General features: G+C 40.0%; 1 long non-coding RNA gene across 1 annotated transcript in view; it reads right to left on the reverse strand.

Moving 5' to 3' along the window:
* Nucleotides 1-725: 725 nt before the first annotated feature.
* LOC146438129 (uncharacterized) overlaps nucleotides 726-12,808 on the reverse strand; it is a 70,180-nt gene continuing 58,097 nt past the window's right edge. Inside the window, exon 3 of the long non-coding RNA XR_014852025.1 lies at nucleotides 726-2,884. This is a non-coding gene — a long non-coding RNA (uncharacterized LOC146438129). The remainder of the gene's footprint in view (nucleotides 2,885-12,808) is intronic.

The raw sequence follows: 12,808 nt of genomic DNA on the forward strand, positions 1-12,808 counted from the left end.
AGAATATCCATATCAGGAAACTGCTGGGGTGCTGCTCAATCACGTGGAGCCAGGCAGCAAATAAACCAGATCTCCTGACAGCAACATGAGCTCCAGGTAATCACAAGAAATTGTTTTGATTGCCCATTCTCATTCATTTGGGAACAAAATGGGATCTTCAGCCCAACAGTGGGCAGAGTGGAAACCCTCAAAGCAGAAAATGCGTCAGCCCCTTCTCCCCTGAGTGGGGATCCATAGCAATGTTTGAAGGGAGCACACCGTCACTCTTGCCTGGGGAATGTCTAGCACAGTCTTTAGCTCGCTCTGTGTATCAGACAGTCCAGCTGCTATATGAGCCAGGCTCCATTTCAACACAAGAACAGCTCTTCTGGAAATGACAGATTGCCTTGATTTAAACACCGCTGTTCCCAGGTGCAATAAGCTTTATATTGAAAGCATTTAATGCTAAAATTACAGTGAATATTCAGGGCACTGCTGTGAATTATGGCAAAATAATATTTGATACATAAAAAAAATATCCATGAGTGTATGCTTTCTTTCTAATTTTTTAATCAGTTAAGGATTTTGCACACTTAAAATCTTAAATATATAATCTATGTGCATATGTCTAAACAATACCTTTCTGTATTTTATATGTATACTTTTCATATACACATGTACATATATAAACTTCACATGTATTAAGACATACAGGGCTACAGATTTACTTATGTTAATGCATCAGATGGGGCATTTATATCTGCATGGAATATTTAGCTATTATTCAGTTAAATTCACACACCTAGTCCTGTTGCTCTGTATTTGTACAGAAGCAAATGGAAAAAACAGGCAGAAATAGTGGCTGCAAATAAAAACTCTCTGTGTGGTTCAGGGATTACATTGCTGAAGCAGGAATAGGTACCTTTTTAAAAAATATAAACAGGGTAGGTCTTAGAAAAACTGTTTATATTATAGCAAAATAATGTTTTCCAAAGCAAGTTTCAATTCCAAGCGCCCCTTAATAGATTCAATTGACTGCTACATAAGAAATCACCATGATCAATCTTTTAGTTAATCTCCATCGTCCTTCAAGCATCACAGTGACATGGCTGGGACATGCCAGCAGTCACAGATGCTTCATTAAGTAGCTAATCGGCAAAAGCTGTAGGGGTAATTCAACATTTTCCAAAGAGTTCAAATAGCACTTTAGGGTAAAACGTGCCCCTCCACTGATATCTTTCTGGGTTGTTGTGATCAATGCATAATTAGGGTTCACCATTTCTCTTCCAAATAATAATAATACATTGGAGGCTTCTGAATGCCAGTGGGTATCTGGCACATCAAACCCGTATTTTAACAGTAGATGTATGGGTTTTACAGCCTGGACCAGTGGAATTTATCAAGAGTGCTCTGTCATGTCTTCAAGAGAATTTTCTGTACTGAAAGCCCCATGGTGAATACGGTCTGTGTAAATAGTTCCCTGGTAGTATGTAAAAGCAAACACAGATTTACTGAGCAAACTAAAAGTAGCCATGCTATAATGTGCTTGGCTCAGATAAAATTCTCCTCTAGGGGAGAATCCCTTTATTAACAGCAGCATGGACCTTTAGCATCTAGAGAGCACTTGGCCAGTTCTGCCTGCAAAAAGTATCACTGACACCTACCAGAGACAGGGAGCTCTTCCCGCCAGCCACATATGCACAATGATCTGAGTGGCACCAACAGTTCCACCAGGTACCCTGATCTCTCCTCTTGCTCAAGTTGTCAGTGAAGCTGGTCAACCAGTTATCTCACCATGAAACAGCACACAGTTTGCAAAACAACCTTGATTTCTCAGAAAATACTTATCTAGGTACAAGCCTGTATTTCAGAAATAAGATTCAAACCATAATGTGTATTGCCCCTGCTTGCTGTCCACCAGACACAGTCACTGAAGTACTTACAATATTCAAGGAATGGTGTGTAAGAGCTCTGGTCTTGGAGCACCCTGTGGTCAATGCACAGAAGGATGACCTGAGTCCTCAGAAGGTATTGGTGTCACACACTCGTTTCCAAACCTCACACAGATTTCTACAATGACTCAGCAAAGGGAATACTGAGTTTCTTCAAGTATCTAAGTGTGAAGGGTGGGAATGATACTTTGTGCTCTAAATCCAAGAAGCTTTTGGCCTTGCCGGGTGTTTTCATTAAATTGGTACTCACCTGACTCTCCGAAGATTTGGAAATGAGAGCTCTCTGAAGAGACACTGAAATGAACCCAGTGTTTCTGTTTGCCAAAGCTTTCAGTCAAAATTAATTACATGCCAAAGATGTCATGCTGGCTAAGTTGAGTGGCACTCAAGGGCCACCACAGATAGCAGCACTGGTGTGAACATCAGCAGCCAAGCGGAAAGAGGACAGTGTTCAGCCCTCTTGCAACATGCAGCCAGTGGAAAATACAGTGCTAGTCAGTCACTCCTGTCCCCTGCTGCTAAATCAACCTGCTGCCATTAGTACCAGTGCTCTTTTTGCCCCTTTCCCTCCACAGAAAGAGCAGTCTGATACACGGATTCATTCAATAAACAGAAAATGCTGGTCAGGGCACCAGGGCGCATTGCTGAGAAGAGGAGGAGGAGGAAGAGTTCACCCTAACATACTACACAATGAGGCTGGGAAGAGAAACACAGGTGTAATAAAATATTTATTACCAAAGCATGAAGGAGAATAGGATCTCATGCTGTAAATCTTTCCACACAGTAAATAATAAAGGAAAAAAGAAGCTATAAAGGTGAAACTTCCAGATTCGACAGATATGCTTTTCTTCAAAGTGAAAATACACTTCACGGTACTTCATGATTCTTATAGTCATGTCGACATTACAAATACACACCCAGATCCTCTTTCAAGTGCATGTTGTACAAGTGCACTGCAAAAAAAAACCCAAACCAAACCACTCAGCTCTTATTCTGAATAGATCCTATTCAGATCTATTAGGACCTCACAGTTGATATAGGATTGAGCCATATGTATAAATGTATGCTGAGACCATGGAGTCATTTGAAAGAATAATTTCAAAACAATAAATAAAACTTATAAATTACTTTTAAAATCCCCCCAAAACTACGAACTAAACCAACAAGCAGACTTAATAGAAGAGAAAAAAACAGTTCAGAAGATGGCCAGGTTTTATTGAAAAACTTTACGAGAGCTTTCACCACTTTCACAGAATGCTGCAGAAGAACATGCCCCCATCCTCAGCCCTTTTCTTAGGTGGCTGTTTCAGCCAAGTTACAAGACTGTGGGAGACAATAACAAAAATATTGCTCCCAGAAGAGCTGACGTCTGTTTGTGTACACTGCTTCATCCCCTTTGAAAGTACAGATCATCAATTTCAGCTAGACTTTGTGGATGCTTAGAACTAAGTATATGCCTAAGTGTTTAGAGATTCACATCCTTAGCATACAACTAACTGCTTGCTATGTGTAAAAAGAACAAAAATCCATTACTGGATGTCTGAAAGCACCATTCCTGCTCAGTAACAGAATATGATAATCATTTGACCATAATAAATTTTGTTCATTTGGGTGAACTCCGAACACACAGATAACCAGGTTTGCTGATCCAACCAAGTCCTTCCAACTTTGTGTGCCATTTTCAGAGTACAAGTCTGTCTTTCCTTCAAGATATTTGACAGGCCTTTAATTTGAGCACTGAACTCTTAATTAAAGCTTGAAGGATGCTCTATTATCTAAATACTAGATTGTGAAAGAATTTTTGTTTTTTCTCTTTGTTTGCACTTTAAGCAGTCTTTGAAGCTTCCCATATATTTTTCAAGCACAGATGCTCTCCCTTTTGACAGAATTATGGAGAATATATTTTTCTTTATCTTCTTTTACTACTCTCTCCCCTCCTACCATTTTGAGAATATAGTCCAAGCTTGCTGATGTATAACTCTCATTTCACTTCACATGAACATTACTTTCTATGTTATAGAAAACACAGACAACTTTATTTACAGTAAAATAATAGAGGAATCAATTAAATTAAGACCAGATGGAAAGTGCAGTGAATTGATCTTGTCCATTTAAAGCATTGCAATAGTACAGTGGTGCAGTGTAATACAATTTTATTCTTGTGTTGTACTGACAAAGGATGCCCTTAACTTGAGCAATTAACAGGTTTGCACTAATCAAACTGTACTCAGCTTTTGTTTCACTCTCCCAGCCTTTGATTTTGTCCCTAACACCCTGTCTTGCCCACACAAAGCCCACTGAAAGACAATACAGGAGATAATTCAAAGGGGACTGATGAATGGAATGTGTTGCCTCTAAGGGGAGGCTTTGAAAACAAGTTTACTACTGAAGCTTGGACAGAAAAGCATAAAACTTGATGCAATAATCACAGGGTAAAATTCAATAGTCTGTACTACCCAAGAGGTCAGGCCCAATGATCTCAGTCCCTTATAAGTATGAAAATTGAAAGGTGCTTTAAGATTCGTGGACAAGTCAATAAAACTTACACTGTTTATGAAGTGCTCCTGGAAGACATAAAATTAAGTCTCTGCAGTTATTTGCACATTTCTGCCCCTTGTAATTTCTTTCCCAATCCACTATCCTCCTGCTTGCGGGTTTGTTGCCATGCCTGCCGATCGCGCTCCCATCTGCGCTCAAGATGTCCTTCACCCTGCTCTGCTCCCTTACCCATTTGTTTACTCCCCCATCACCCCACGTAACAGCAGACATGAATCTTCCTCTGCTGCTCCACTCTTCCATACATATACACTCCCTGCATTTCATCACTGTCAACCTCCTCTTCATTTTTGCCTCAAGGGAGACACATCTGAGCAAAGACCTCTGGGGGACTGGCAGGGAGGGATTGACAGGGACTCTGTCAATCAGCCACTGGATGCCAACACATTGAAAACTTGGGTTAAATAGCTTCTGTATCCTTGCTCTCATGATTGATCTCCTGACTCTTTGCTAGGTTAACAGTTGGACTTGATGATCTTAAAAGTCTTTTCCAACCTGAACAATTGTATGATTCTGAAATTAACTTGACACAGAAAGTTTGGTTTATTGGCAATTTTGAAAGGAACTCAAAATTTTGGGACCACTGAACTGGAAGGACTTCCAAGGTCATAAACTGGCATCTTACAAGTGGAAGAAAATAAAAAACCATGCTAAATCCAAAATGCTCCATGCTACCTTTGCCACATGACAGTAGCCACAAAACACTGCTAACATAGAGCAAACCAAACACTTATAGCACAGGAAACCAAAATGTGCAGCACTATAAACAAAATTAAAACAGAACACAGTGCTATAGGTTTTTACTCCACCTGAGGAATTCATCAGGTGAAAATTTATTACACAGACTGTCCTCAGATACGTGTTTTTTCAGTATAGAAAAGAAAGGTCTTATTTTCACAATCAAAGGGTTCAGAGGTGTGTTTCATAGGCACATGGAGCGGTCAGTATTCCTACAATCTCACAAAGCCACAAAGGAGAAGCACCCCATGAGGAACATGCTGATAGGAGCACAGTTCTGAACATACTCATGGAAAAAGCCAGGATTGCTCAGGATCTGGCCATACAGCAAAGGACCACCTTGCTAGGCTACTCTGCTGACTGAAGATGATCTCAGTCAAGAGGAGTTTAATTTCAAGGGGGATCATATCAGCTCCCAGGCTCCCATTTGCCATGAATGTGAACTGGACACTCCACTGTACCCTGTGACATTGAAAATTCCCCCCAGTGTATTTTAGCTCAGAAGGGACCTGAACAGTAACTGGAGCATGCCAGTGGATTCCCGATCAATCCTGAGTGACAGACTGTAGCTGGAAGCCACCCCTTATTTATTTCATTTTAACTGCTTGTTTGTGATAAGATTTTTCAAGGTTACAGATAGCAACTGCATCAAATTACTGTATAATTTAGTGTTGCAAATACTTTTTCCATGGCTATATATGCCTGACCCACTCCTCCAGTAAGTACTGAAGTGAGAGAATTAGTTCTCAGGTTGACAAAAACAAAACTGTAACATTTGTCTTCTACAGAAACCAATTCCCCTTTCTCTGGTTCCCCTTCCCTCATTTTAGGAGAAAGCAAAGTACACTCTTGATTTGTCAAAATAGTTCACTTAGTTGAAAATAGAAAACTCTCCTCTATGGAAGAGTGTATTTTTTGCCTTTAAAAGTTAGAAATGAACTGAAGAGAAATGTCATTCAGATAACAGAACCTGAAATATTTCAAGGTTTTCTAAAATTCTTATCAACCTCATCTTCCCTTGGCTGAAATTATTTGACCTAATTCATAAATGCTTTTGGCTAACATGAACAAGGTATCACTGTCAGGGAAAAAAGACATAAAGAAAAGAAGTTTTGTTTGAATGTTTCCTTATTTCTAGCCAGAGGCTAGAAAAACAGTCATGTTCACTGGAAGGAAAGCTGGCTTCCTGTGTCCTCTAACTCTCCTCCAAGGTTAGCAATTGCCATTCACTTTTCCTCTTACGCTGGGAAACAAAGTGCGAAATTTCACTGGGGATTTCCCTTGGTTTGTTTTTTCCCCTCACCGTTAATTTCAGTGGTGGACAATTTAAAAGATACATGCTTAAAATCAATGAAAATCTTTCCTGATGTAAGCAGATTGGGTAGGCATGCTGAGAATTCACAAACTAGCAAACAGATACATGCATGGACAGCATCATGCATTTCCACATGTTGTGTTAGGGCTAAGGAAAGAGTTACAGAAATAAAGGAAGGGAATAAACCTGCTGAAAGTAGCATTTGCATGAATGACATTTAGGGAGTAAGCTGTTGTAAGCAGTATCAGAGTGCTCAAAACAACAAAGACATTAAAAGAAGGTGGTAAAAATAGATAAGAAGCTTCAACATTTCACTTGGAAAGAGCAAAGAATTGCTTTTTTAAAATCTGGTTATATGTTTTGGTACCACTGCTTTGTGGAACTTGAACACAGAAAGACAGCGACATAAATCACAGACATAAATTTCTGGAGAAAAATATAAATGGGGTATAAGAAAATCCTACCTTAAAGAGGCAATCAAGTTCTAACTGATCAGGGCAACTACTTTACCGTCATGTTCAATAGGCAGAGAAGGGCCAGAAAGCAGAGTTTCCTTTATCTGTGTATTAAGTGAGTGCCTCTGAGTGCCATTTTCCTCTGTTAAGAATATAAGGGTTGCACTTTCCCTCCATCACATCTTGACTGCATGGAACTCCTACATGTTCTGTGACTACGCATCCGAAAGTGATTAAAACTTCCTGTGGGAAATTATAAATGCCTTTCATTTAAGGAAATTCATAACTTTTGTTTGGAAATTATCATTTTGATTTGTACCTTTAATAGAAGGGAATACTGTAAATGGATTTACATATTAGATTATAATTATGAAGGTAAAATTAATTACATTTAATACTGTCTGTGGAGGCACTTAATGAAGGAAGTAGAATTTCAAATTTGTCACTTGGAATTCTTTTTTTTTTTTTTTTTAAATATGAGCTGTACCTGGAAGTGTTGAGTTGGCTGCAACTGTATTTTGATCATCTGGTTCATTGATTTCTGTGCCATTGCCTTTAATTTCTGATGGATGGCATTTTGGAAAGCTCGGGGCTCTAACTATGCCATGACCATCTTCCTCCTCTATTTAGCTGCCACTCACTCTCTGTAACTGCCAGATTTTTCTGTGCCCTAAAAGCTAGTTCTAATAACCTTAAATACATAATACCTTCTACATTTCTGACAAAAGGATCTTCACAGTACAAAGAACTTTGAAACCTATTTTCATATAGTTTGAAGAAGGAATGGGGGCTCAATCCATTAACAATCCAGCCACATAAAAATCTTGGCTAGTGCATGTTCTGGATTTAGCTTTTGTTTTATCATTGCAACAGAAAAACTGCAATACAGTTCCTTGTGGGATGTTAAAAAATGGGTAGGATAGGTCCTTCAGAAAATTCAAATGCCTAATTCTCACCCAGAAGCAAACTTTTATGACAGTTTTTAAAGCTTCTGAAAAACAGTTAGTTGCAGTGATTGAAGCTGAAGTGAGATTCACATCCATTTTCTAGTGCCTTAAAAATAACAACAGGAATAATGGCCCTTACACAATAGAGTTGTAAAAATTAGAGGTTTCACCAAAAGAGTTATTTAGATGAGAAAATTATAGCTGCACGTTTGCACATCTGCACCTTGACAATCATATCCATGAGAATGTTGTAATTGCCATGAATTATGCAAAATGCTAATTAAGAATTCTAATTCACTAATCATCTCACAGGGTCATAACTAGAGCTGAATTTTATTAAGGACATACAATTGTGTGAAATGAATTTCTGCACTATACGTCTCTTTCCAAAGGAAAGAAGGGAGGGCATGCAGTCTTTGTGATTCAGTTGGAAGGGAGGAATTCAAGAGGAAGCTGTCTGGACAGCCCGGGCCCTGACATCTTTTATTACTTCTGACGAACATTTTTGTTCTTCAGTTTCCCACTGTAAAAGATCAGGAGACTGTCCTCCTACCCTCCCCAGGAATGCGTAAGGCTTAGTATGCTCATGTTTATAATGTCACCTATGTAATGCTGCATCTCTTCAAAATGCTACCTGAATTTGCTGATCTCTCTGCTAAAAAAATATACAACAAAGAATTTGCTGCTAATATGCAATGGGTATTTCTTACAAAAGTCTGAGGCAGAGAAAAAAAAATGGCAGCAGCAATCTTGCAGCCAGGAAAGACAGAAGAAATAACTGTCAGCTTATAAGAAGAAATAATAGTTCAGGTTACTCTTTTGCTGATGAACAGGGATGATCACATGAGAAGATTATTCTAATTCAATATGGTATATTTGCAAAACCTTACTGACCCAGAGATGACAGAGCTAACCTTCAGAGCTTCTCCTGAGGCAGTATTTAACAATATAAAACAAGACTGCATGAGCTTAAGGAAATTGTACCCATGTGTATGAACACAGTGAGGTGAATCCTCAGAGGAAAACGCTACAATTCTCTAAAAAAAAAAAAAAAAGAAATAATGTCATTCCCATTAAAGTTGCTGGGGGTTGAAGCTTTTGGATCCATTAGCTGTTGCTAAAGATCTCAGTTACAGAGGTAGGATATCACATCTTGGAAATACAGCAGGCAGGCAGGCAGGCAGGCAGATGATAGATACAGACACAGAAAAGAAAACCAGCTACCCTTTCCTGTCCTTGCGCTATCGAATTTCTCAGCTATCCTGCAGTTACACATTGAGCACACGTGCTGAGAAGTATGGGCCTGCTAATACAATTATATCAATGTCTGTCTGTGCCAATCTTTCTCTCAGAAATGAATCTTTCTCTGCAGCACTGATCAAGGCTTCCAAACATATATTTGACCTAACAAGAAATTCACACCAAAGTGTTTTGGCAGACTACAGAAATACACTTCAGATTAAAGATGGCATAAAGTATTCACTGTAAAGCAAGCTGCTTTATGTCATCCATCTAAAGGATAAAGCAGATGTGGAGATCTACGTTTGCTGAGAGAACACATCAGCCCTGTTATACCAACAACAGGAGCTGACACCAACTTCACAGCTACCACAGGGGATTTCCAAATTGGTGACAGTCAAACATTCATTTCCCTCTTTTTGAGGTCTGTCTACTTCCATATCTTATGCTCTAAAATTTACAGCCAGAATGGAGCAGGAAGAAAAAGTCTCAGGACTGGTCACAATTTTATCATCCAAGAGTATGTTGGCACCAGGGGATACCCAGCTGGATGGAGTACCTCTCATACTGGAGCTGGGCAGGGCCCCAGGAGACAAGAATGTAAGCACAGCACCTAGGGTTGCCTCTCACCTGCTCAGCATCCTCTTTCCACTAATCAGGGGGATGCCAGAGTGAAGCAGATCTCAGGAAGGAAAAGGATGACACTAGGAGAAAATGTGAATGTGTATAGGGCACCCTTGTCATTTTCTATGTGTAGCCAGAAATACAAACAGGAAGCTGACAAAGTTGAGCTAACACTGAGGTTTCCTGCCACACATCCCTCTGGAGCACCTCATCCCTGCCTGCAGAGTGCTGGCTGGGGAAGACCAGGCAAAAGCCAGAAGTGCTCGCAGAGAAATGTTTCCTCCTCAAGACTCAGCTACCAGAGCTCACTAGATGCCGCAAGGCAAATCATTCCTGAGAACTAGATACTCACTGAAACACGCTGCTCTTTGCTACCCCAGAGGGGGTTGTAGGCCAAATCCTGACCTGGTGCAAAGGAAATACCCCTAATAAAGGGGATCTAGATTGATGTTTTCTGGCATGAACATATATACTTTTTAGCAATGGGCAAAGAGAAAGGAAATACACTAATTAAGCACAAAAATACATCTAATTAGAAAAAGAAGATGTAATTTTGAATTTTCATCTTTTCTAATTTATATCTGTTATTTAAATAAATTAAATTCAACTAAACCCATTTCAAAATATAATCAAAGTCCAAGAGGAATCTTGCAGCATTTACCAATGAAACAGAGGATTCTCCACAAAAAGGACAGAACAAGTAATTTTTACTTGAACTGACTGCTCTGGCATGACTGTCAATTAACAGAAAGACATCCAGGGGACTCCGTGCTGGCAGCATTGCAAATGCAGCCCAGAACATTTTGTGATTCTGCTGGCTTGGTTAAAATTTTTAGTTTTCATTCTGAGTCCTGTGCTGATGGACGTGGACAGGTGAGCTTGGGGGTCATAATATGGGACCAAAAAAAGTAGATTCACTGTATGGGTCTGCAATGGACCTGCTGTGGGAGCCAAGGGAAGGTTATTTAATCAGGCTGTGAATCTAGGCTATCAACTGTGATTTTTTTTCCACCTCTGCCCTCTAGTTTGTTGAGCTACAAGCAGCGTGACTGACAAGATCCTGCTGTGAGTCTGGATTCCACCTAATGCAAAGAGCCTTCAACCCAGAAAAAAGCCTCTAGGACAGCAGGAGCCCCTCAAATGATAAAAACTCATTATCCTCTTGGTTTTACATCAAAAAGATGAGCATTTACCATTCTTGGAAAGGTGTCATGACTGTCAGTTTCTACATGCTTCCACTGTGTATTCAGTTTAATATCATGGTTAGTGTCAGTCATAGTAGAAGTGTGGATTTATGATAACACAGAAGAGAGAGAAACTGCACAGATGCAAACTGGAAAATGAGCAGCTCAGGTTAGAGAAAGGGAATGACCTGAAAAGCTGTTCGAGATACGTGGCCAACATTGGTATGGCAATAGCAGAAAATGGCTCTCCAGCTGCTGGAAGATGAGGCTGGATTTTATGTCTTGCTTAAAGCAAATACCCACTCAGACTCTCCTCCTCTTTGGCAAGAGTTCTACAGGAAGCCCCAGCCCAGTGGGCTGCACATGCCAATAATTCAGTGATGAGGGGGTTGAAGACAAAATCTACAAGGAGATGAGATGCACAGGCATTCCCCTCATTCTAATCAGAGCAACATGGAACAGCTAATTTGTTAAGAGTGATGAACAGCACCAAAAAAAAAAAAAAAAAAAAAAGGCTGGGAAAAGAGGCTCTCTCTATGGAGGAAACATGCCTGCTGACCCTTAAGGTGACCACAAATATACAAATATCTTCAGGTGCACATCAGTTTGAGAAACAGTGTCCTGATCTTACAAGCATGGGAAGGTCACTGCTGAACCAAGTTTTTCCCTGCTGGGAAAATGCAATATTAAAAGCATTCTATTCCTGCACCATTTGCAGTGGATCTGAATGAAGGAAGCAATCAGTTTGTTCTTTAGGAGGAATAATCACAAAGCAGCAAATGGCTAGAAGTCAATATTTATTAAACTGCAAGCCAGTTGCATTTTACAAGTGCCAAAAGTGAGAACATTATTATAAGATCTGATAAATCAAAGCACTGAGAGTAAACACACTGTGTAAGCTACAATTATATGCCTCTGCAAGATCAATAATTCAAGAGGTTTCATCCACATTATGCATGATGGCCTATGGGAAGTTGGCCTCTGGAGAGTGCTTGCTTGGACTGAGAACAGATGCAGGGGCTTTTGAAGAATTTCTGTCTCCAAATTTCAAGCACTTGACTATCCCACTTTCAGAGATGCAGGAGCAATAAAATTATCTGTAGTGGGTGGGAGGGCAGCTATTTCTGCAGTGCTAATACCAAGTGCAGAAATCTCTCCAGGGATGGATCACACATGCACACCCACAAGCTTTTCATGGAATGCTTAATTCCTCAGGGAATGCTGTGCAGTCAGGATCTGCCTGGTGCTAATTAAAACCCAACATGGCATGTTAAGGACCAACCTTTTGGTGGTGGTACTGAAGTGCCCTCCTCAACAAAAGGAGCTTAGGAGAAGTGCTACTTTCACTTTTGCCACAGACTACTCCCAGCACAGCATCTGACTGATCAATGCAAACTTTAAGAAAACAAGCACGCTGGTTTCTCTCTCACTCAGTGTATCACACGGAGCAGAGGGGGAAGGGGAAGAACTGACCCTCTTTTTCGTCTGAGTAATACCATCTGCAGAGGCAATGGCAGATATCTCTAGCCAGCCAGCTCTACAGAGATCCGTGAGGAATTGTAGCAGAGAACTGATATTGCGAAGAACCAGAGAGATTGTTCCTCAGTTCTCCCGCTGTGCTATGAAACTCTCACTTCTCACATCAGCAGCAAAACTTGCCAGCATTTTGTTTTAAACAGGTTATTCTGGCATCTATCTGTTGATGTAAATATCCCTAGAAAGCCCTACAAATTGCTCTCTTGCATTGTGCATAATCAATATCATTATTTGTATTTTTCTGAAGAACGCTCTCAAACACAGACACTGCTTGACCTTTACC

Source organism: Lichenostomus cassidix, chromosome 4 (genome assembly GCF_008360975.1).
Source record: "Lichenostomus cassidix isolate B80296 chromosome 4, HeHo_3.0, whole genome shotgun sequence".
Lineage (NCBI taxonomy): Eukaryota > Metazoa > Chordata > Aves > Passeriformes > Meliphagidae > Lichenostomus > Lichenostomus cassidix.